We start from the raw sequence: 23,543 nt of genomic DNA on the forward strand, positions 1-23,543 counted from the left end.
TTATTGTATAGCACCGTCGCTGTGCGGCCCGGTGGCGCAACGGTAGCGCGTCTGACTCCAGATCAGAAGGTTGTGTAATCGAATCACACCCGGTTCAAGAATATACCCAATTCTTTTGTTCCTTATTATTCATACTTGCGATATTCAGGTTTCTCCGGATGGATTTTCACGCGCCATCTTTTAGGATCCCAAACAATTTCCCCACTTATAACAGTCTACCATCATGCCAAGTTTCAAGAGCATGGCGTTGGTGCACGAAACGAATATTACACTCACACAGCGCACGTCTTCCGGGGACCGTTGTACTGCAATTGCAACACTCGCTCACGAATACCATGCTCTCGAAACAAACGCTCTTGGGGCAGAGGCTGTGGCACGGAATTCCAAGATTTTGGACACCATCATGCTTTCGTTCCTATAAAGTGCAGGTATTGTATCGTTATTGTATAGCACCGCCGCTCGGCGGCCCGGTGGCGCAACGGTAGCGCGTCTGACTCCAGATCAGAAGGTTGTGTAATCGAATCACACCCGGGTCAAGAATATACCCAATTCTTTTGTTCCTTATTATTCATACTTGCGATATTCAGGTTTCTCCGGATGGATTTTCACGCGCCATCTTTTAGTATCCCAAACAATTTCCCCACTTATAACAGTCTACCATCATGCCAAGTTTCAAGAGCATGGCGTTGGTGCACGAAACGAATATTACACTCACACAGCGCACGTCTTCCGGGGACCGTTGTACTGCAATTGCAACACTCGCTCACGAATACCATGCTCTCGAAACAAACGCTCTTGGGCAGGGGCTGTGTCACGGAATTCCAAGATTTTAGACACCATCATGCTTTCGTTCCAATAAAGTGCAGGTATTGTATCGTTATTGTAATGCACCGTCGCTGTGCGGCCCGGTGGCGCAACGGTAGCGCGTCTGACTCCAGATCAGAAGGTTGTGTAATCGAATCACACCCGGGTCAAGAATATACCCAATTCTTTTGTTCCTTATTATTCATACTTTCGATATTCAGGTTTCTCCGGATGGATTTTCACGCGCCATCTTTTAGGATCCCAAACAATTTCCCCACTTATAACAGTCTACCATCATGCCAAGTTTCAAGAGCATGGCGTTGGTGCACGAAACGAATATTACACTCACACAGCGCACGTCTTCCGGGGACCGTTGTACTGCAATTGCAACACTCGCTCACGAATACCATGCTCTCGAAACAAACGCTCTTGGGGCAGGGGCTGTGTCACGGAATTCCAAGATTTTGGACACCATCATGCTTTCGTTCCTATAAAGTGCAGGTATTGTATCGTTATTGTATAGCACCGCCGCTCGGCGGCCCGGTGGCGCAACGGTAGCGCGTCTGACTCCAGATCAGAAGGTTGTGTAATCGAATCACACCCGGGTCAAGAATATACCCAATTCTTTTGGTCCTTATTATTCATACTTGCGATATTCAGGTTTCTCCGGATGGATTTTCACGCGCCATCTTTTAGGATCCCAAACAATTTCCCCACTTATAACAGTCTACCATCATGCCAAGTTTCAAGAGCATGGCGTTGGTGCACGAAACGAATATTACACTCACACAGCGCACGTCTTCCGGGGACCGTTGTACTGCAATTGCAACACTCGCTCACGAATACCATGCTATCGAAACAAACGCTCTTGGGCAGGGGCTGTGTCACGGAATTCCAAGATTTTAGACACCATCATGCTTTCGTTCCAATAAAGTGCAGGTATTGTATCGTTATTGTAATGCACCGTCGCTGTGCGGCCCGGTGGCGCAACGGTAGCGCGTCTGACTCCAGATCAGAAGGTTGTGTAATCGAATCACACCCGGGTCAAGAATATACCCAATTCTTTTGTTCCTTATTATTCATACTTGCGATATTCAGGTTTCTCCGGATGGATTTTCACGCGCCATCTTTTAGGATCCCAAACAATTTCCCCACTTATAACAGTCTACCATCATGCCAAGTTTCAAGAGCATGGCGTTGGTGCACGAAACGAATATTACACTCACACAGCGCACGTCTTCCGGGGACCGTTGTACTGCAATTGCAACACTCGCTCACGAATACCATGCTCTCGAAACAAACGCTCTTGGGCAGGGGCTGTGTCACGGAATTCCAAGATTTTAGACACCATCATGCTTTCGTTCCAATAAAGTGCAGGTATTGTATCGTTATTGTAATGCACCGTCGCTGTGCGGCCCGGTGGCGCAACGGTAGCGCGTCTGACTCCAGATCAGAAGGTTGTGTAATCGAATCACACCCGGGTCAAGAATATACCCAATTCTTTTGTTCCTTATTATTCATACTTGCGATATTCAGGTTTATCCGGATGGATTTTCACGCGCCATCTTTTAGTATCCCAAACAATTTCCCCACTTATAACAGTCTACCATCATGCCAAGTTTCAAGAGCATGGCGTTGGTGCACGAAACGAATATTACACTCACACAGCGCACGTCTTCCGGGGACCGTTGTACTGCAATTGCAACACTCGCTCACGAATACCATGCTCTCGAAACAAACGCTCTTGGGGCAGGGGCTGTGTCACGGAATTCCAAGATTTTAGACACCATCATGCTTTCGTTCCAATAAAGTGCAGGTATTGTATCGTTATTGTAATGCACCGTCGCTGTGCGGCCCGGTGGCGCAACGGTAGCGCGTCTGACTCCAGATCAGAAGGTTGTGTAATCGAATCACACCCGGATCAAGAATATACCCAATTCTTTTGTTCCTTATTATTCATACTTGCGATATTCAGGTTTCTCCGGATGGATTTTCACGCGCCATCTTTTAGTATCCCAAACAATTTCCCCACTTATAACAGTCTACCATCATGCCAAGTTTCAAGAGCATGGCGTTGGTGCACGAAACGAATATTACACTCACACAGCGCACGTCTTCCGGGGACCGTTGTACTGCAATTGCAACACTCGCTCACGAATACCATGCTCTCGAAACAAACGCTCTTGGGCAGGGGCTGTGTCACGGAATTCCAAGATTTTAGACACCATCATGCTTTCGTTCCAATAAAGTGCAGGTATTGTATCGTTATTGTATAGCACCGTCGCTGTGCGGCCCGGTGGCGCAACGGTAGCGCGTCTGACTCCAGATCAGAAGGTTGTGTAATCGAATCACACCCGGGTCAAGAATATACCCAATTCTTTTGTTCCTTATTATTCATACTTGCACTATTCAGGTTTCTCCGGATGGATTTTCACGCGCCATCTTTTAGTATCCCAAACAATTTCCCCACTTATAACAGTCTACCATCATGCCAAGTTTCAAGAGCATGGCGTTGGTGCACGAAACGAATATTACACTCACACAGCGCACGTCTTCCGGGGACCGTTGTACTGCAATTGCAACACTCGCTCACGAATACCATGCTCTCGAAACAAACGCTCTTGGGGCAGGGGCTGTGTCACGGAATTCCAAGATTTTAGACACCATCATGCTTTCGTTCCAATAAAGTGCAGGTATTGTATCGTTATTGTAATGCACCGTCGCTGTGCGGCCCGGTGGCGCAACGGTAGCGCGTCTGACTCCAGATCAGAAGGTTGTGTAATCGAATCACACCCGGGTCAAGAATATACCCAATTCTTTTGTTCCTTATTATTCATACTTGCGATATTCAGGTTTCTCCGGATGGATTTTCACGCGCCATCTTTTAGTATCCCAAACAATTTCCCCACTTATAACAGTCTACCATCATGCCAAGTTTCAAGAGCATGGCGTTGGTGCACGAAACGAATATTACACTCACACAGCGCACGTCTTCCGGGGACCGTTGTACTGCAATTGCAACACTCGCTCACGAATACCATGCTCTCGAAACAAACGCTCTTGGGGCAGGGGCTGTGTCACGGAATTCCAAGATTTTAGACACCATCATGCTTTCGTTCCAATAAAGTGCAGGTATTGTATCGTTATTGTATAGCACCGCCGCTCGGCGGCCCGGTGGCGCAACGGTTGCGCGTCTGACTCCAGATCAGAAGGTTGTGTGTTCGAATCACACCCGATTCAAGAATATACCCTATTCTTTTTTTCCTTATTATTTCTACTTGCGATATTCAGGTTTCTCCGGATGGATTTTCACGCGCCATCTTTTAGGATCCCAAACAATTTCCCCACTTATAACAGTCTACCATCATGGCAAACTTCAAGAGCATGGCGTTGGTGCACGAAACGAATGTTACACTCACACAGCGCACGCCTTCGGGGGACCGTTGTACTGCAATTGCAACACTCGCTCACGAATACCATGCTCTCGAAACAAACGCTCTTGGGGCAGGGGCTGTGTCACGGAATTCCAAGATTTTGGACACCATCATGCTTTCGTTCCAATAAAGTGCAAGTATTGTATCGTTATTGTATAGCACCGCCACTCTGCGGCCCTGTGGCGCAACGAGATTCCACTTCCGGCCACCGAGGTGAGCGGACGTGTGAACATGAGCTCTCCTACAGCGGATACAGAATCCCGTCAGGGTTGCGGAAACAGGAATGCTGCTAACGAAGACCAGGAGTATCAAGTCGTGCAGCCAAGTATCCCATCAGGTCGTTCTGTAAATGATACTGTGTTTTTTCACGCAGACCTCAGGGCCCGGCCTTATCGTGTAGAAGATTTCCGGGACACTTTGATTCATCTGAAGCTGCTCCCAGATGTGCTCGCGCTGGGGGCGTATCAGATGAATCACGTTTGGGCTATAACGTTCTGCAGCGCAGAGGCAACAAGGAAAATGGTGCAAGCCAATGAACTCACCGTGAAAGGACACCGCTGCGTCGTTATCGACCCCAGCAACCAGGATGTGCGGTTTAAGTTGCATTTGCTGCTGTACAACGTCCCGGACGACGACGTGCGCGTTGCCCTTGCCGCGTACGGCAAGGTTGTCAGCGTGACGAGGGACCGCTGGCGTGTTCACGGCGTCGTCGACAAAGGTTCGACGACTCGCTGGGTGACGCTTCAGCTCAAGCCAGGTGTCAAGGCCGACGACCTACCGCATCAGCTTCGCGTCGCCGGTGACCAAGCCCTATTTGTGGTGCCTGGACGGGCGCCCATGTGTCTGCATTGCCACTGCTCCGGTCACGTACGACGTGAGTGCCGTGTGCCGCGCTGTGGTGTTTGTCGTCGGCTTGGCCACGACGATACCCAGTGCGTGAAAACGTACGCGAATGTGGCAGGGCCCGTGACGAACGAGGAAGACTCCGAACTCGTCATGGACGAAGCTGAGGCGGAAGCTGCTGCGGGAGGTGGAGGGGAAATGCCGCCCACCGAACCACCTGTAACACAGGTGGACCCCGCAACGAAGGAACCGGCCCTGCAAGGCACTCCTGGTGCTGACGGCGTCACCGGAGAGCAAATCAATGACGGCGACCCAATGGACGAGTCGGGGACGCTGAAAATCAACTCACGCGGCGAGAGTGACAACGACGAAGACAAGTTGGAAGCAGTGGTTAAAAGACCGCGGAAGGAGGACAGCAGCAGCGGTGAGAAGCCTTCGGCTACCACGTCTGCGGAACCGGCAAGGGAAACGTTCGGGCGACGGTCTTCCTTCAAGCCGAAACCCAACGTGACAAAGGATCATGCGGCGGCGGCAACGCCCCCACATTAGCGGGCAACGGCTACGAGTGTTGTGTGTTGAGGCGCTGAACCATGTGAAAGTGAACCACCTTCGACGCTGAAAGGCGAGCCCCGAACACCAGGTGCAACAAGTTGGTGAGGTCAAGCATGACTGCAAATATTAGTCCGGTCATTACGCTAAGTGTTCTTGGGCGAAATGTGTCTAGTACCGGTACACATTATTTGTTGATAAAGTGTTTTGTGCGCCCCTAACCTATTGTCAATGGCCGATAAAAGTCATGCATTGTGTGTGGGCACGCTAAATGTTCGCGGGTTGTCGGCCTGGCGCAGGCAGTAGCAGCTTAGTCGACTGCTTCTCGACGAAGGTTTAGACTTGGTGGCCGTTCAGGAGACCAAAGTCGAGAGCCAAGAGCATACAGATCGGATGGTCCAGCCATTTACAACACGATACTACGTTTGTGTGAGCGGACTGGGCCGAGAATGGTGTGTGAGTTGATTAAGGTGGTTTTCCGCGTATGCTAGACGCAGAAGTAGGGGTGCATCTTATTCATCGTACCTGCCTTTCTTCGGCTCCTTTGGTGTATAAAATCCGCCGATCTGTTGTAATGACCAGTTAAGCTTTCATGGCTGCGAAACTAAAAAATGCTCTAAAAATAGCGACTTTAAACGTGAGGGGCATGGCGTCAAAAAGACGACTGTATCAGCGCAGCCGCATTTCGCTCGAAAACGATATCGACATAATCGCAGTGCAGGAAACGAAGGTATAAAGTGAGCAAAAGAAAGAGCGGATGATTTCGCCTTTCAGGGCGCGTTACAACGTTTGTGTGCGCCATGCCGTTGGCACGTCCGGCGGCTGCACACTCCTCACCCGTGTTGCGACCGGGCGGGGGCACCCGATCCGAGCTCCGTGGCCTCCGACATACGAGTGGTAGCGTGTATGATGCGAGCGGCCAGCCGCTGTTGCAGCCGTGAAGAAGTCCAGAAGCCGTAGGCTAACGTAACTGTTTACTTCATAGCGAGAGGTGAGCCGAAGCCAAAGAACAATGCCCCGACGGGCGAAATTACAATACAGGACTCGAGCAGAGCGACAACATCGATTCGCTGCTCTAACAGGAATGAGTCACAACGCTTGGGCAGCTCTATTTATACCCAAATGCGATAACGGTCAAACGCAACAAGTGGGAACACGCACAACACCCTTTCCAGAATTCGTAAGCCGTTCATAGCCTCGGGCACGTTGAGTCCGAGAGAGGGGAGAGAGGAGGACTCCGTTGCGATCGACGGGGCCTCTGTGTCCTTGAAGAGCGTGGAGACGAGCCACGCCGCCAGCCGCCGAAGTTTTGATGGGCTGAGAGCGAAGCGTCTGACGCGGCTTGTCGCAACTTTCCCCCGACATGGTTGCGCCTGTTTTCGAAGGAGCACCCAGGGGCTTCGCCGCACATCCGAGGAGTGATGCGGGACAGTACGGCGGCGCTGGCCGATTCGTAACAGCTTCTCCGCCGGGGGTCCGAGATCCCGATGGATAAGGGTCTGCAACCGTTGTCCGGAGGGATGCTGTCGAAGTGAAGTGTTCGGCAGACGCTCGACTCCAGGCCTGGGCTGTACGACACTGTGCTGGAGATTCACCGGCCGGGTCACTGGACGAGTAGTGGCTCCCCAAGAACGTCTCTGGCTTGGTCAGGCAAGCAACAGAACAACACAGGAAGACATAACCGCATCGCCGGCAAGTGCGAAGACAAATCAACACTGAAGATCTACCAGGCTTTTAGTTGCGAAAAAGTACGCGAATAAGGAACTACTCTAGTTATATTTTTGCCCAGCAGTACTTTAGACAAGTGAACAAACTTGAAAGTTGACATTTCGCTTGATTGGAAATGTCCCACACACAAAAAATGCAATCGTAAAGGGCGAAACCTGCTCCAGGAAAAACAATGAAATTGAGAAAGTCGGGCTTCTACAGGCCACTTCTCGCGCAGAGAGCTGCGATTTGAGCTCTCGTCATCGCCCCGAGCTTTTCCCTTTTTGTACCGCACTTTAGGTGCACCCGTTCTCTGAACGCTGCTGCGACCGCGTGAGAGGACACCGGTCGTCTTGTTCGACAAAGGTCGAGCGCGCGGAGGAGCGAACGAGATTTTCCAGCGTTCGAACGTAAGGCGCGCACTCCTTCCTGGAGGCGGCGTTCCCTTGGCGCGAAGCGAGCTCACTGCTTTGCCTCTGGGAGTGCCCGCACTGAGACATGCGCCACAAGTGCGCGCAGAGGTTTTCCCTCTATCCTTCTTGCACGCATCCTTCTCTATCCTTCTTGCACGCGTTTTGCACGCAAACGCCGGAACGCGTTTACGTTCTCTTCTCTAGGCTGGTCGGTTCCCGACTTCGGCCCAGCCACAGGCGACATCGAAATCTCAACTAGCTTAGCCCATATTGGCCTATCGTCGGGAGCATCAGCTAGGAGTGACAAGGGCACGACGTGCTCATTAGACACCTCGTAGCATCCAACGGACCCTATCTCGGCGTCCCTCGCCTTTTCCGCAACACTCTCAGTAAGCGAACACCGAAGGGTGTTGTCGTTCTGTTTTGCGGCTGTCAAGGCTACACTACAACCAGACTGCCCTGTCTCAAAAGACGGCTCAGCCGCCCCAGACACCTGAATCTCTACGAGCTCGGCTGCCCGTGGCTCGAGGTCAGCTACCTGAGCTGGTGGCAGGACGTAATCGGCTTGCTCAGTGGTGAGATTGTCACGACTCCCAACTGACCCGTGCAAACCGTTCGCTGCCTCGGCTGCAGGCTTTCCCACCATGTCGCTCGTTTCCGCACTATCATCCGAAGGAGCAACTTCCGTTTCAGCGGACTCGTGCGGTCTCTCGGTAACCTCATCGGTTACGCATTCCTCCTGAGCTGGTGGCAGGACGGAATCGGCTTGCTCAGTGGCGAGATCGTCATTTCTCCCAACTGAACGGCGCAAACCGTTCGCTGCCTCGGATGCAGGCTTTGCCACCACATCGCTCGTTTCTGCACTACCGTCCGAAGGAACAACCTCCGTTTCAGCGGAGTCGTGTTGCCTTTCGGTAGCCTTATGGTTTCCGCACTCCCGCGAAACCTCGATATCTCGCGAATTGTTCATGTTCAGACCGGTAACCGTTTCCAAGGCCTCTCGCGAATTTGAACCGTCCGAACACTCCGCCGAGATCTCCAAAACAAACGCCGGCACATTATCGCACTCAGTGGACACGCACTGCCCTCTGCCGCCTCTGCCGACAGTCTGAGCTAATGCGCCGTCGTTATCTCTCTCAGCAACCATGACGCGCTGCGGGGCAGCAACGGTCGCTTCCGACTCGCGCTCCCGAGCGTCTGCTACTGGCAGCGCTGGCACGGTGCTTTCCTCGACAACGAGGTCTTTTCCGAGCAACAATTTTAACTCAGGCTTCGCTACTTCCAGCTCGAGTTGAATTTTGTGCTCTAGGTTCTTGTTCTCCCGTTGGCGTCTCTCTTTTTCGAGCCTCTTTGCTTCCTGTTCAAGGCGCTCGAACTCGAGGTCGTACCATCGCATCTTTTTCTCGTGCTTGAACTTGCGTTCCTGCTCTTGTTTCTGCCACTCGAGCTCCTCTACTCGCTTTCTTTCCTCGCGTTCCTGCTCTTGTTTCTGCCACTCGAGCTCCTCTACTCGCTTTCTTTCCTCGCGTTCCTGCTCTCGTTTCTGCCTTTCTAGCTCCTCACGCTGGCGCTCAGCCTCTGCGGCCTGACGTTTCGCGGTCTCCCTGCCATTGATCCGCTCAATGCATTCCGACAGCTCCTCATCGTCAGCACCAACAGCGAGTATTGGCGGTGAGATGTTTGAGTGGCGCCCCCTGGCTCTGACGTCGGCTTAGGGACTCGCGCCGCTGTCGTCTGCTACCCTCCGCTTGCGAAGGGCAGCAGTGCCTGTGCTAGAAATCGCCCGCTTTGATGCTCTAGTCCATTAAAAAGCGCATTCATAGTAATTCAGTTATTTTCAGTTATTTTTGCCGCCTTGTGACACATCTGAATAATTTCAAGCTGTATCCCCTACAAGCTTGCAACACACGAAAAGAGCGAGAACAACTTTCTTCAGAGCATCGGTGAAAAGATTGTGTTTAACTCGTCCTTTTGAGCTTATTCGCGAGGTTCAGCGCTCAGAGCTCCTCGATAAGTGTTCAAAATGCGTAGGCTTCCCTACCGTACTTTTGAGATGCTCTTATGGCGACAACAGCCTCATGCTACCTACCAAGCAGCGGGCCCCTACGCACGCATGGCACAGCAGGAAGTAAAGCAGATGTCTTCCTTTTCTTTCGTTGTTGTTGACTGGTATCAAATGAATGTTTTTGTGTGTGTGTGTGTGTGTGTGTGCCCAACGCATTGATTTTTCTGCACCGTCACAAACTTCCTATTACTAGGTTTGGGGATGTTTGGGAGGCTCACAAAGATCGTGTGGGCATTTTTTGCAGGCTGTATGGCACACATTCTTTCTTCACAAATTGGTTTTAGTTATGGCTGCGTTCAAGGAGGTGCATATCGACAGCGTGCGTTGTTTGTTCACATCCAAATACAATGAGAAGGTTTGTGCTACGCCATCGCGATCGCACCCAAAACAACGTTGTCCACAGTACTCGAAGGCGGCTTTCGTGCTCAGTATTTCTATCGCAACCATCGTTATCATAACAAATTGACTATCAACCCGAACAATTATAACGTGATTGCGCTGTTGAGGGCTTGATATACTCGCCAACGAACGAAATAAATAGTATACGCCCGCATATTAGAAGAGTCGAAACGGATGAATATTTATAAGATGATTTTCATTGTTTTCCAGCACTTCCAGGTTTAAAGAACAAATCCTGGACTATTTGGGATGGCATTTTATGAATTGAGGAAAATTACCGTTCCTCTGAGCAGCCAACCCACTAATCACGTCGATTTTATTGTTAAGTAAAGTTTCCTCCTCCTCCCCCTCCCCCTCTTGAGTGCAGTTTTCCTATAACGCATATCTGAATATTGGAAGATTTGGCTGTGGAAAATGTACCGAAATATCCGTCCAAGTCTGAGCAAACATAGTGTTACCGTATATTTACCGTAGACGTTGCCCGTTTTGCTCAATATATCTCCATGCTGATTAGAAGCGTGGTATAAAACCAGCACGCGCCTAGCTATACACACAGTGGGTTATTTGGAACTCAACCTACAGTTTCTGCAGCCTATAGTGCATGGCGACACACTTTCATGCCATGACAACGTAAATTGATGTGATACAATACTTTCGAGCGTTCGGCAAGGTTGCAAAAACTGTTTTACCTTACATATGATAACCGGGAATCGGAATGCCTTCTGCCAAAGCCGACAGCTCCAAAGGCCGGGAATTTGTTTTGGTCTTGTATTCTCTCTGTTGTCGGTTACTAGCAGCTGGCTTGAAAGACAGAAGCTGACGCCTAGCTCCGACTCTTCGAGCTCCGCACAGCACCGGCTTCGCAAGGAACGGGGCGACGCCGTCAATGTTTCTTCCGTAGAGGCATCAAAAACTATATTTTAAATCACGCTTTGAGCTAGTGTATGCGATTTTAAGGCTATCATCATATTAAAAAGTTACGCACACGCAAAGTCTGGCGCGGACAACCATCAGACGTCAACCGAGCGCAAAGAAGCAGCAGGGAGAGCGAGCCCGATTCAAGCAGACGACAAATACGAGAATCCCTAAGCCGACGTCACGGAGGCGCGCTTCGCAGCGCCGCCCGTGGTCGCGCTCCCCGCCAATAGCTTGTATCAGCTCTGGCTTTCTCAGCGCGTCCGTAACATCCAAGCGCAACTCTTTTGCAAGCTCCAACAACTGCGGTTTTTTCAACGCCTTCAAATTCATGGCCGGTCTAGAGTACTGCTTTCCCACTGCTCCAAAAATGTTTTGCGCGAATAACCCACACGACAAAAACACACGCCCTACCAGCTATCCTCAGAAGCCTGGTAAAACTCAGTGAAGAAAAGTCCCGCACTCACCCTTGACCGCCGTGAATTCTGCGAAGTCCGAAGCTGCCTTGACGTCCGTGGTGTTGGGTCTCGCACCGCTGGCTTCAGGTGTTACGAAGTTGCCATCCGACCGCTGCCAACCAGTTGTTGCAACCGGAAATGCAGACTGCAGCCGGGAAGACGTCCTGAGCTGATAGGCCAACGTAAACTGTTTACTTCATAGCGAGAGGTGAGCCGAAGCCAAAGAACAATGCCCCGACGGGCGAGGTTACAATACAGGACTCGAGCAGAGCGACAACATCGATTCGCTGCTCTAACAGGAATGAGTTACAACGCTTGGGCAGCTCTATTTACACCCAAAAGCGATAACGATCAAACGCAACAAGTGGGAACACGCACAACACCCTTTCCAGAATTCGTAAGCCGTTCATAGCCTCGGGCACGTTGAGTCCGAGAGAGGGGAGAGAGGAGGACTCCGTTGCGATCGACGGGGCCTCTGTGTCCTTGAAGAGCGTGGAGACGAGCCACACCGCCAGCCGCCGAAGTTTTGATGGGCTGAGAGCGAAGCGTCTGACGCGGCTTGTCGCAACTTGCCACCGACATGGTTGCGCCTGTTTTCGAAGGAGCACGCACGGGCTTCGCCGCACAGCCGAGGAGTGATGCGGGACAGTACGGCGGCGCTGGCCGATTCGTAACACCCGCAACAGCTTGGGCGTTTGCGAGGAGAGTGTATTGATTGATTGTAGAGTTTAACGCGCCGACGCAACGAAGGCGATGAGGCGCGCCGTAGTGGAGGGCTCCGGATTAATTTTGACCAACTGGGGATCTTTAACGTGCGCCGAAATCTTGTACACACGGGTGTTTTTGCTTTTCGCCTCCATCAAAAAAGCGTCCGCCGCGGCCGGAAATCGAACCCGCGACCTCGTGCTCAGCGAGGAGAGTGTAACAGTAAGCGCAGGCAGCAGAATGATTGTTTGTGATTTTGTGTATTGCCAGTCCCCGTGGTGGATAGTTTTTATTTCTGCACCAACAAAGAAAATGAGCGTAAAATATTTTTTGAAGACATCGACGTCTATCTCAAGTGTGATAGACAGATGATCCTTTTGGGGGATTTTAATTGTGTGTGTTTGGCTGAGGATAGAGTAAAAAACAGCCTGTCCGGGAAGCAAGCGCGCTTCTGTTAGGTATACTTACTCAGGAACATAATTTGAGTGAAGTAGTTCACGTACTATCCTGCGGAAGTTTTCCGAAATTTACGCACTTTCAAAATCACAGCCACACCAGATTAGATAGAGTGTACGTGTCCTGTAGTCTAATACAGCTTTGCAACAATTATGAAGTTAAAAATGTGTCTTTAGTGATCATGCTTTAGTTTCGATGTCGTGGGTGTAAAGATAACAAAGCCCACCTTCAATTGGAACCTATTGAAGTTCAACGCGAAGCTTCTTGCAGACGAAGATTTTTTGCTCAAGTAAAGAAAATGCTTCAAAACGTGCTCTACGTAGATAATGAAGATGTCATCGTTAAGTGGGAAGACTTTAAGAACAATGTCAAGATAGCCGCAATCGAAAAAGCTTGCGTTGCACGCCATTGTGAAAAGCAGAAAGAAACAGAGTTACATGACCAACTAGACTTTCTTAAACCAGGAAAGTATCGTTCCAGGAAGATACAAAAAAGAAATAAAGCAAATAAAAACTGAGCTTGAGATTATTGATACAGAAAAGTCCCGAGGGGCCATGATAAGAGCATGGGCCGAACGATTGTGGGGAGGGGAAACGCCAACCAGGCGGGCGTTCAGTGATGAAAAAAGTTACGCAAAACGGATTGAAATTGAGGAGATAAGTTACAAGAACACAGTTACAAGTGATAGCCAGATCATAGAGAGGGCTTTTGTTGAATATTATACCGAAATGCTGGGTCTTCAGAAAAACGTTACGAGCGATTACAAAAGTACCTTTCTTACACTGTTGCCACAGTTGGATGAAGACATCAAAGTACAGCCGAAAGCTCCAATTACCAAAGCTGAAATAGAGACGGCGATTGATGAACTAAGCTCGGGAAAGTCACCGGGGCCGGATGGAATAGTCGCAGCATTCTATAAGGCGTTCAGGTCAGAAATAGCGGAGGCCCTGTACAGAGTACTTGACAGAGCGTATGAGTGTAAAGAACTGCCTTTTGTCTTTGGAAAAACACATTTTGTTTTGATCCCAAAATCTGAAGACCCAATCAAGCTGCAGTCAGTGAGTGCTTATCGTCCGATAAGCCGCACCAATGTTGACTATAAAATTTTCATGAAAGTACTAGCAAGGCGGCTGCAAACAGTAATAAAAGACATAGTCGGTCCACATCAAACATGCGGAAATAAAGGGAGAACCCTTTTCACGAACACGCACACAGCGCGCAGCATATTAGAATGCGTCGACGCAATATGCGGTCGTGTCGCCATGCTTCAGCTCGATTTAGAAAAGGCCTTCGACCGTGTAGCTCATGAAGTGTTATTTTGTGTTTTAGAGCACGTGAATGTTGGCTCAGTGATTTTAGACGGAGTTAAGATGGCGTACAAGCAGTGCAGTGCGAGTGTCATTGTTAACAAGGAATTAAGTACCAGCTTTCCTGTCCTTTCTTCCGTAAAACAAGGCTGCCCCTTGAGTCCACTGCTTTTTGAGATGTACTTAGAACCCTTCTGTTTAAAGATTTTGACCAACAATGGAATAAATGGCTTTAAGCTGCACTCAGTTGCGGTCAAGATTCTGGCATACGCAGATGATACTGCGGTGTTTTGTACAGAGCAGGACAGCATCAAGGATGTCACAGCTTTTTGCAAACTTTCTGGCAGCACCATAAATTGGAATAAGTGCTCGGGCTTCTGGCACGGTCAGTGGGAAACTACACCACCTGTGTATGAAAACATTCAGTGGACTGTGGTTCCCACGAGGTACCTGGGTGTTCCGCTTGAGTACTACCGGGACCCTGCCGAACACTGGAAAGAGCAAACAGAGCAGGCGCGGGAGAAAACGTCGAAATGGGGAGGCCGTGATATGTCTGTGTTTACGCGGGCGACTGTTTGTAATCTTTTTATTGTCGCAAAAGTGTGGTATGTGTAGCAGGTATTGTGCATGGCCAGGGGTGCGGTGCAAAGGTTGCACCGAGTATTTGTAGTTTTCCTCTGGGGTTCAACATGGGAACGCACCAGTAGAACAAATCTTTTCCGTTCTGTAAAAAACGGAGGGGTCGGCTTTGCACATTTGGTTCTGAGACAAGTAGTAGCGAGATATATTTTTTTGCGAGACCAGAATGATTTATTTTTACGGACTGTAGTCCAAGTGTTCCTACGAGATGAGCTATCGGATTTCGTTGTGTCGTCAAGTGACGTGACACACAATCGTGTGCCAGGTTACCTCCGTGAGGTAATCGATTCTTACAAATTTCTCAGAGCCCGTTTTTCCATGGAATATTTAAGTAGTGTTTCTCGTAAACACTTGTGTAAGGATGTGCTTGACGTTTGCTTGCCCGAACCTCTGTACCGCTCCTTGTACAGAGGAGAGGGTGGCAGGGATGTGTTGAAGCGAGTGAAAAGAATGCCTGTGCGACCATCTGTAAAAAGTTTTTTCTTTCAATTGCATACTGGCACGCTCCCAGTGAAACCATGGCTTCAAGAAAAAGGCTTATTTGTGGCTTGGTCCATTAACTGTCGCATTTGTCTCAAGCCACAAACGATCGACCACATATTTCTTGACTGCTCAGACTCCGTTTTTCGCTGGGACATTCTATCTACCATCATGCCAAGTTTCAAGAGCATGGCGTTGGTGCACGAAACGTATACTACACTCACACAGCGCACGTCTTCTGGGGACCGTTGTACATCAATCGTAACACTCGCTCACGAACACAATGCTCTCGAAACGAATGCTCTTGGGACAGAGGCTGTGTCACAGAATTCCACGATTTTGTACACCATCATGCTTTCGTTCTCATAAAATGCAGGTATTGTATCTTTATTTTATAGCACCGTATCTGTGCGGTCTGGTGTCTTCCAGTGCACCAAAAACCAAGAGCCCCACGAGGCTACTTGAAGGAGGTCGTTATGGCCTTTCAGTTCTTGAAGGCCAGGTTTTCCTACGAATACCTTGCTATGGTACCTAGAAAGAAACTGTACAAGGATGTGATCAATGTGACATTGCCGGTACCTGTTTATCGCTATTTATACTGTGCAGGGTCGGGGAAAGACGTGTTAAGGAGAGTTAAACAGTTAATTAAAGTCAACAGTCAAAAGCATCTTCTTTCAATTACGTACCGGCACGCTATCCATCAGTCCTTGGCTGCGGGAGAAAGGAATATTTGTGGCGGGGTCACTGAATTGTCGACATTGCCATAAACTGGAGACCATAGAGCACATTTTCTCGGACTATTCTGACGCAGTGTTCCACCGGGACATTGTCCCGCGGACACTAAAGAAAGAACTGCCGGTATCTCCGTACGGAATACGTTTCCTTCCAACGCTTAATGATGGAGGCATGCCACTTGGCATGTTTATGTCCTTGAGCCTGCACAGTCTCTGGAAACCTCGTATGGCCGTGCCACATGCAGACCCGGATGCACGACCGTCGAAGGAATACATTATTGTAAGCATTGCTTATATCAGAGATGTAATGAAAATGCAAGACGAGCAACCTGACTGGGCTAACATCTTGGATGAAATAGCTAACCTGAAACGCTTTTAACACGCAGCACCTGTAGCAGCGGGAGGTGCTTTTATCATTATGTGGTGTTGAGGGATGTGTCATTGTTTGGAGGGTTTTTTATCATTATGTTGTGTTGAGGCATGTTTCATTGTTCTTTTTTGTTCACTGTACCACGCCGATAATAAGGGAAAAAACCCCGTTCCGCAACAGTAGCGCGTCTGACCCCAGATCCGAATGTTGTGTGTTCGAATCACACCCGGGTCAAGAATATAACTGATTCTTTTTTTTCGTTTAATTTATACTTGGGATATTCCCGTTTCCCCCGCTAAATTTTCACGCGCCATCTTTAAGGATCCCAAATAATAACCCCACGTCTTATCACAGTCTACCATCATGCCAAGTTTCGAGAGCATGGCGTTGATGCACAAAACGCATATTACACTCACACAGCGCGCGTATTCCGGGGTCCGCTTGTACTAAATGGCAACTTTCGTCCACCGACACCAAGCTCTCGAAACGAACGCTCTTGAAATAGAGGCTGTGTCTTAAAATTCCATGATTTTAAACACCAGCATTCTTTCGTTCTTAGAAACACAGTTATTGTATGGTAATTTTATAGCACCGGAGCTGTGCGGCCCGGTGGTTCAATGGCAGCGCTTCGGGTTCTCCTTCCGGTTTCGCCAGCTTGCGGTCGCAGAATGTCGAGCTCTGTCCAAGGAGCTGCTTCAGCGGGCCTTTCAGCCCGCGCTTACAGGATTTTTTCCCCGGATGCCGGGGGTTATCAAGTACTTCGGCACAGTTTCCCTCAGGTCAGTTGGTATTGAACACTGTTTTCCTTCACGCCGTAATGCGTGCCCGGCCTTACCTTGTTGAGGAGTTTCAGGATGTTTTGGCTCGTCTGCAACTGCTCCCCGACGTCGCGGCCTTGGGGGCGTATCAGATGAGTAACTTCTGTGGAGTGACGTTCCAGTCGGCGGAGGGTGTGAAGATTTCTGCTCTCACTGATACCAGGGTGAAGGATCGCCGGTGCCTTGTTATCAACCCATCTAATCAAGAAGCCCGCCTAAAACTTCAATGGTTGCTGCACAACGTGCCGGACGACGCCGTTCGCGCTGTGCTTGCGCCTTACGGGTGTGTCGGCGAGGTGCGCAGGGACCGGTGGCGTGTCGAAGGCATCCAAAACAAGGGCAGAACGCGTCGTTCGCTGACCCTCAATTTGAAGGCGGGCGTGAACATCGACGACCTGCCGCACGAAGTTCGTGTCGCAGGTGACAAGGCCCTCGGCGTCGTCACCGGAAGGGCCCCGCAGTGCTTACGTTGCCACCTGAAGGACCACGTCAGGCGTGAATGCAAGGTGCCGAAGTGCTCTTCGTGCCGTCGCTTCGGGCATGATGCAAGCACCTGCGTTAAGTCGTACGCTTGCCAGCGAGGGACGACGACCTCCGCGGGAATGTCATGGAGGGGGCCGAAGCGGCGGAGACAACCGCAGGAGTCACCGACAAGGCGGTGAAGGTACCGACGTTGGCGGGGCGGGTCGAGGCCGAGGCTGGCCAGCGCGCTCCTGAAAAGGAGCAGCCGGTCCAGCCGAAGACGCCTCCCCCTCACGTCCCGTTGAACGAGGCCAACGGAGCCGGAGCGGCAAGTCAGAGGACGACGGAGGTGTGGGCTCCCGCAGCGGAATCCGTGCAAATGGACCTTAGCGGTGCCGCTGCAAAGCGACAGCGCGAAAGCAACGACACCGGGAAAGGTGACGGACTCACCAGCACCGAGGAGCCCCCGGCTAAGGCGGTTTCAGGAAGACCTCCAAGCTTCAAGCCGAAGCCCCACATCCCCCCAGACCGAACGAAAACTCCGGCTCCGCCCACTTAGCCAGCACGTCACTGAGAAAGGTAGTCGCCAGCCTTTTGCTCAGTGTTTGTTGTTGTGCTGCGTTTTTGAACCGCCAACAAACTAAATGCAACAGCGTAGTTGGGTCTTCGCAGTATTTTTGAAGTGGGTATTGTGTTCTTTGAGCTTATGGTTTTATCTTTAAATTTGGCTGGGTGGAGGGGGGCATTGTGCATTGCAACGGCCGTAAATCCCACAGACCATATGGAGTTTTTATAGGTGCGGGTTTTTGGAGTGCATATGGGAGGTTTGCAGTTGACGAAGCGTCTTCATTTTGGGGGGTTTGGACAACGTGGCCTTGTAAGAGACCAAGGTTGCGAGGGGGAGACCAGACGGATCGCATGGTGCGGCCCTTTACTTCCCGCTATGATGTCTGCGTGTCGCATGCGGTCTGGTTTTCGGCGGGTTGTGCGCTTTGAATTAGGAGAAGTTAAGGGGCCGCTCTGAAGACCGTCACCGCCTTGGAAGAGGGGCAGTATGCTGTATGCGACTTGGAGCTGTGTTCCTATGAATGACGTGTAATGTGTGTCTACGGGCCCACAAATACAACCGAAAGAAAGGCTTTCTTTGAAAAAATGCGTACATGGTGTTAGACGGAACGGCTCTTAATTTTATTGTGCGATTACAATTGTGTTTGCTCAGCGCGCGACAAAAGCAGCACGGCCAATTTCAGGACGCCAGTACGGCGGTACTGAATGAGATAGTTTCCGGCGACGCCCTGGAAGATGCAGGTGATATCATGCGCAATACAGGCACCGTTCTCTATACACACTTTCAGGGCAATAGTGATGCGCCGCTCGACAGGGTTACCTTACCCTAGAACTCGTAGCTGAATGTGAAAATTAGGAAGTGACCCCTCTTTAATTTAGTGACCATTGTCTAGTGATTGATTGATCAACGCGCCGACGCAACGCAGGCGATGAGGCACGCCGTAGTGGAGGGCTCCAGATTAATTTTTACCACCTGACAATCTTTAACGTGCACCGAAATCTCGTACACAAGGACATTTTTGGTTTAAGTCTCCATCAGAAAAGCGGCCGCCGCGGCCGGGACTCGAGCCCGCGACCTCGTGCTCAGGAGCGCAAAGCCTTAGCCACTGAGCCGCCGCGGCGGGTCCTTTGCGTAGTGTCGTTAACGCTAGGCAGGGCTGCTAAATGTGGAAACGCGTCCTCCTGGGGTCTGTGGAAAATGAATAATAAACTTATTACGGATTCGTCGCATGCGGTTGACGCATGCGCACGAGCCTCATTTAGCAGCGCACATGTGACTTCATTCGGAAGTGGGAGCTGTTCAAACAAGCGGCTAAGCTAAAAGCCCTTGAACGTTCTTCCGCAATGAAGAATTCCGAGAAAAAGAAACAAGCCGCGCTACGCAGTAATCTCGGAGCTCTTAATAAAGAAGAAAGTAAATGGCCGGCGACGTGCAGATATGACATACATAATGGTAAAGCACAGCTCGAGCTATCAGACAAGGGCAAGTATCATGGACTGCTTGTTCGCGCAAGAGCAGGAAAGATGCCGCTAGGGGAGGCACCGAAGAAAAGAGCGCTAAGCTCCGAGAAAAAAAAATGGACGCCATCCGGCCCTGCCAAAGTGGATGTCCAGCGTAGCTGTTGTAAACCACTACACATGCTGATGGGGGAGGATATGAAATGGTTGTCTCGGCGGACTTGGCGCTTGCAATTGGATTCTCCGTATGCTGCATCCTGCCTATCCTGATGAATGCGCTAGCCTTTACATGACGTCAACCCCCCTACCCTTTTCAAAAGCAGCTGCAAACCTAATCTTTACGAGAACACGGGGGCGGGGGCTCATTGATTATGGGCGCCTTACCATCCTTCATGCAGTTTCGATGCTTGTTTTGTGGGTTTTTTTTACACGAATACTGAGCTATATGCTGAGCGCCTAATTAGCCTGACGCATGCTCAGCGTCTTGGGCGAGAAGTGCTGGGTCCCGCCTGGGTATTTTGTTTAAGGCACAAAACCTTCCTACGAACAAGAGGCTAACAGCTTCGCTGTAAAAGTACGCTTGCAGAAATGCGATAGCGGAAACAGAAATCGAAGGCGTCTTGTACAAGGGCCAAGCCAGCATACAACGCTGTTTTTGTAACTTTTATGATTATCTGTTTGCCCGACACGTTATTGATGTCGTCGGATTTAAAGATGAATTAATGAGCTTATTACCATGCCTAGACAAAGAGATATCAGCACTGCTCGAAACAGACATTACGGAGAACGAAATGAGAACAGCGATAGAGGAGTTGAGCCCAGGAAAGATGACTGGCCCCGATGGTCTAAGCGCCGCATTCCATAAAATGTTTAAAGAGCGCCCAAGTCCGGTGTTGAGTAGGCTATACGCTCAGGCTTATCAGAATTTTGTCAGCTACCACCGTCTTTTCTTGAGTCGCACACTATTTTTATTCCTAAGTAAGATGAGGACGGTAAACTCCGAGCTGTATCTGGGTATCGCCAAATCAGTCTCACTAACGTGGACTACGAAATATTAATGAAAATTCTGGCTAGCCGTTTGCAGTCTGTCATTAAAGACATCATTGGACCGCATCCAACATGCGGCATGAAGTAGCGGTCAATAGTAACGAATATTCATACTGCCCGAAGTGTTCTTGAGTATTGCGACAGTACCCAAGACCTGGAGAAAGCATTCCATCAGGTATCACTCGAGCTTCCTATATAGCGATGTTAGAGCACATAAATGTAGGGGCTGTTATTGAAGGAGTGCGCATGGCCTATAGTGGGTGTTCAACTAGCCTTATTGTAAACAAGCCTGTAAGCAAAGCAGAGCAGGTTCAACGCGGCGTGCGTCAGGGTTACCCGTTATCCCCACTTCTTTTCTCTATGTATATAGAAGCGTCTTGTTTGAGTATTGTTGGGAGCAATACCATCAACGGGTTTCGACTACAGCCGTGCGAGGTGCGCGTGTTGGCCTATGCTGACGACATTTCACTTTGCTGTGTTGATAAAAAAAAGTTGCGCCAATCCACCCTGTGAATGTGGTTGGAAAGCAAAGCTGTAAACGGCACCCACAATGATTACCCACGCGTACGTCCCGTAAATTCAGTCACGTCACTCTAGCAACAGTGAAACCAGAGAGAAGTGAAATGCATCTAACCACACCATTTATGATTTCAAAGACATATTCTTGGTAAGGTTAAATCAATGATGATGCATGAACGGTGGTTGGTGGAGTTTTATTGGTGTAGCACACGAGTGGAAACTTTTATTATAAAATTAAAAGGAAGCTCAAACCCGGTGTTACACGATCTCCCTTCTCCATTTCTGCCGCCGTGGACGGAGGCAACGAGATCGGCCGCAGAGACGGAGGATGAGGACGAAAAGAAGAAGGAAAAGTAGGAGAAGGTGGGGCACGAGAGCAGGAGGCGGAGGAGGAAGTACATCTATTCAGATTTCTTAGTTGCCCAGAGTGTGGCCCAGGGGAGTGGTTCTTTCTTCACTGGAGCCCATATGCAGTCCGCGCCGCCTGTGCTCTGTCCACCAACTGAAGCTGGGTAGGCATACAGGGGCTGGACAGCAGCATCTCCAATTTCTTTAGTTGGGTAGTTGACGGAAAGAGAGGACGGTGCCCAGGGCTGCAGTCGCACACCCCTATTATGTGGCGGATTGTTCCTACTTCTGAGCAATATTTACATTCAGCGTCGTAGCGATTCAGGTGCATTAAGTGAAGACGCGTCACGTGTGGGAAGGAGCCGGATTGTATGGGCCGTAGGGTAGTTTGTTTTGCTCTGGAAAGGTCAGGTTAAGGCAAGGGCAGGGTCTGTCTCTGAAGGCGATAATGCTGGGTTACGTCCCTAAAGACAAGCGGGTGAATGTCCTCGTGCAGCTCCATAGCACGGGGGTAAAAGCGCAGGCTTGTTGGTGGGCGTATTCGTTGCCCTAGATGGAAGCGTGAGCGAGTGTCCAGATGAGCATAACGGAACCGTTTGGGGAGTGTGTTTTTATCCCACACAGTGCACGTCGGTGCACCCAACCCAACTTGTAATTCCGGTAGGCTTGTTGGCAATCGGTTACTACGTACCTTTCGAATCCCTGGTTGAGTGAGAGCCAACGCGTAGGCTGCCTCTTCTGCTGCCATCATGTCTTGGGTCTTGGGTGAGGGACACGCAAGGCGGCTGGTTCTGGAGGTAGCCACAATGATGGCGTACTACTGCTGTCGATGTTGGGAGGCGTCAGGGTAGATAACTGCATGATCCCTACAGAGGAGGGTGTTGAGCTCTTGATCGCATGCTTGTCGGCGACCCTCGTCGCGTGGGGGGTTAATATTTCTAGCAAAGGGAGCATCTTTAGTGCTTGTCGCCAAGAGTGCGGGAGTACATCAAGCGGAGTGACATCCTGTGGTGCCTAGCCAATCTGGTGAAGGCTGCGGCGACCACCGCAGTTCTGCTCATTCGGAGTTTCTGGTTAGAAAGAAAGCCCTCTATCATCTCTTCCGCCGTTTTGTGGAGCCCCGTGCTCAGCAGCGTCTTTCTAGACGCACTCAGGGGAAGACCGATGGCCTGTTCAACCGCCTTTCTAATCATTATATAAAGAATCTTCATGTCCTCCTTGCTGAAAAGAAGACGAGGGTTGAAGTAAGTGATTCTCGAGAAGACAAAAGCTTGAATTAATCGAAAGGTATCGGTTTCTTTGAGGCCTCGCTTCTTGGTGGCAACTCACCTGATCATGTTTATGATTTGATTGATGCTGTGTTGGAGGCGCTGCAACGACACGTCACTCTTGGTGTTGGCCTAGAGATGTAGGCCCAGGATCATGATGCTGGGGCTTAGAGGGATGACCTGGCCATCAAAAAGTAGTTGAGTGTGTTCCTTGCTGTGCCGTTTGGCGTGAGGGTGAACGACAAGGAGCTGTGATTTTTACGTGAACCCTGGAGGCCACAGGCTTTAGCACATTGGCGTAGTAGAAGTGAGATGCCATGCGTTGGTGCGAGCTTCTTTTAATTTTTGTAACTCCTGGCATACGCGCAAGGCGCGCACAGGGCCACTTGACATGCCGTGGACGGAGCGCACAGCGGCGCATCAGGTCGCGTGACGCTATCACGTGGCATTAATCGAGAATGCAGGGGGTAAACCCGTAGATGTGCTTGGTGAGTCCCCCACCTGTCTTCCCTGTCTCCGCGTGGGCTCGTAGCTAAATCGGTAAGACAGCCGGCTCTAGCTTTGTTACGCTATTATTTCCAGGTTCGATTCCTGGTGGTGCCAGTGAATTCTTTTATTTGTTTGCGGGAGTTTTCTGATGACACCAACGGTCGCGAAAAAACCCTTGGGGGGTACTTTAAAACAGCTTAAGCGGCGCTGTAAAGACACTAAAGGCCTTCTGTTAATACAGTGCCAGCTGCGTGAAGTGGCAAAAATGCGTGGGGTTCTTGCACGGCCA

The 23,543-nt window shown here is 50.2% G+C and overlaps 10 non-coding genes across 10 annotated transcripts; all 10 read left to right on the forward strand.

Moving 5' to 3' along the window:
- Positions 1 to 25: 25 nt before the first annotated feature.
- On the forward strand, positions 26 to 97 carry Trnaw-cca (transfer RNA tryptophan (anticodon CCA)). The gene has a single exon. It is a non-coding gene; the product is annotated as a tRNA-Trp (tRNA).
- Positions 98 to 464: 367 nt separating this feature from the next.
- On the forward strand, positions 465 to 536 carry Trnaw-cca (transfer RNA tryptophan (anticodon CCA)). Its single transcript has one exon. It is a non-coding gene; the product is annotated as a tRNA-Trp (tRNA).
- Positions 537 to 902: 366 nt separating this feature from the next.
- On the forward strand, positions 903 to 974 carry Trnaw-cca (transfer RNA tryptophan (anticodon CCA)). The gene has a single exon. It is a non-coding gene; the product is annotated as a tRNA-Trp (tRNA).
- Positions 975 to 1,341: 367 nt separating this feature from the next.
- Positions 1,342 to 1,413, forward strand: Trnaw-cca (transfer RNA tryptophan (anticodon CCA)). The gene has a single exon. It is a non-coding gene; the product is annotated as a tRNA-Trp (tRNA).
- A 366-nt stretch (positions 1,414 to 1,779) lies between these two features.
- Trnaw-cca (transfer RNA tryptophan (anticodon CCA)) lies at positions 1,780 to 1,851 on the forward strand. The gene has a single exon. It is a non-coding gene; the product is annotated as a tRNA-Trp (tRNA).
- Positions 1,852 to 2,217: 366 nt separating this feature from the next.
- Trnaw-cca (transfer RNA tryptophan (anticodon CCA)) lies at positions 2,218 to 2,289 on the forward strand. Its single transcript has one exon. It is a non-coding gene; the product is annotated as a tRNA-Trp (tRNA).
- Positions 2,290 to 2,656: 367 nt separating this feature from the next.
- On the forward strand, positions 2,657 to 2,728 carry Trnaw-cca (transfer RNA tryptophan (anticodon CCA)). Its single transcript has one exon. It is a non-coding gene; the product is annotated as a tRNA-Trp (tRNA).
- Positions 2,729 to 3,094: 366 nt separating this feature from the next.
- Trnaw-cca (transfer RNA tryptophan (anticodon CCA)) lies at positions 3,095 to 3,166 on the forward strand. Its single transcript has one exon. It is a non-coding gene; the product is annotated as a tRNA-Trp (tRNA).
- A 367-nt stretch (positions 3,167 to 3,533) lies between these two features.
- Positions 3,534 to 3,605, forward strand: Trnaw-cca (transfer RNA tryptophan (anticodon CCA)). The gene has a single exon. It is a non-coding gene; the product is annotated as a tRNA-Trp (tRNA).
- A 367-nt stretch (positions 3,606 to 3,972) lies between these two features.
- Trnaw-cca (transfer RNA tryptophan (anticodon CCA)) lies at positions 3,973 to 4,044 on the forward strand. The gene has a single exon. It is a non-coding gene; the product is annotated as a tRNA-Trp (tRNA).
- The last annotated feature ends 19,499 nt before the right edge of the window (positions 4,045 to 23,543 follow it).

The sequence above is a fragment of the Haemaphysalis longicornis genome, unplaced genomic scaffold (genome assembly GCF_048455015.1).
Source record: "Haemaphysalis longicornis isolate Haplotype H1 unplaced genomic scaffold, Haemaphysalis longicornis Haplotype H1 scaffold_1, whole genome shotgun sequence".
Taxonomy (NCBI): Eukaryota; Metazoa; Arthropoda; class Arachnida; order Ixodida; family Ixodidae; genus Haemaphysalis; species Haemaphysalis longicornis.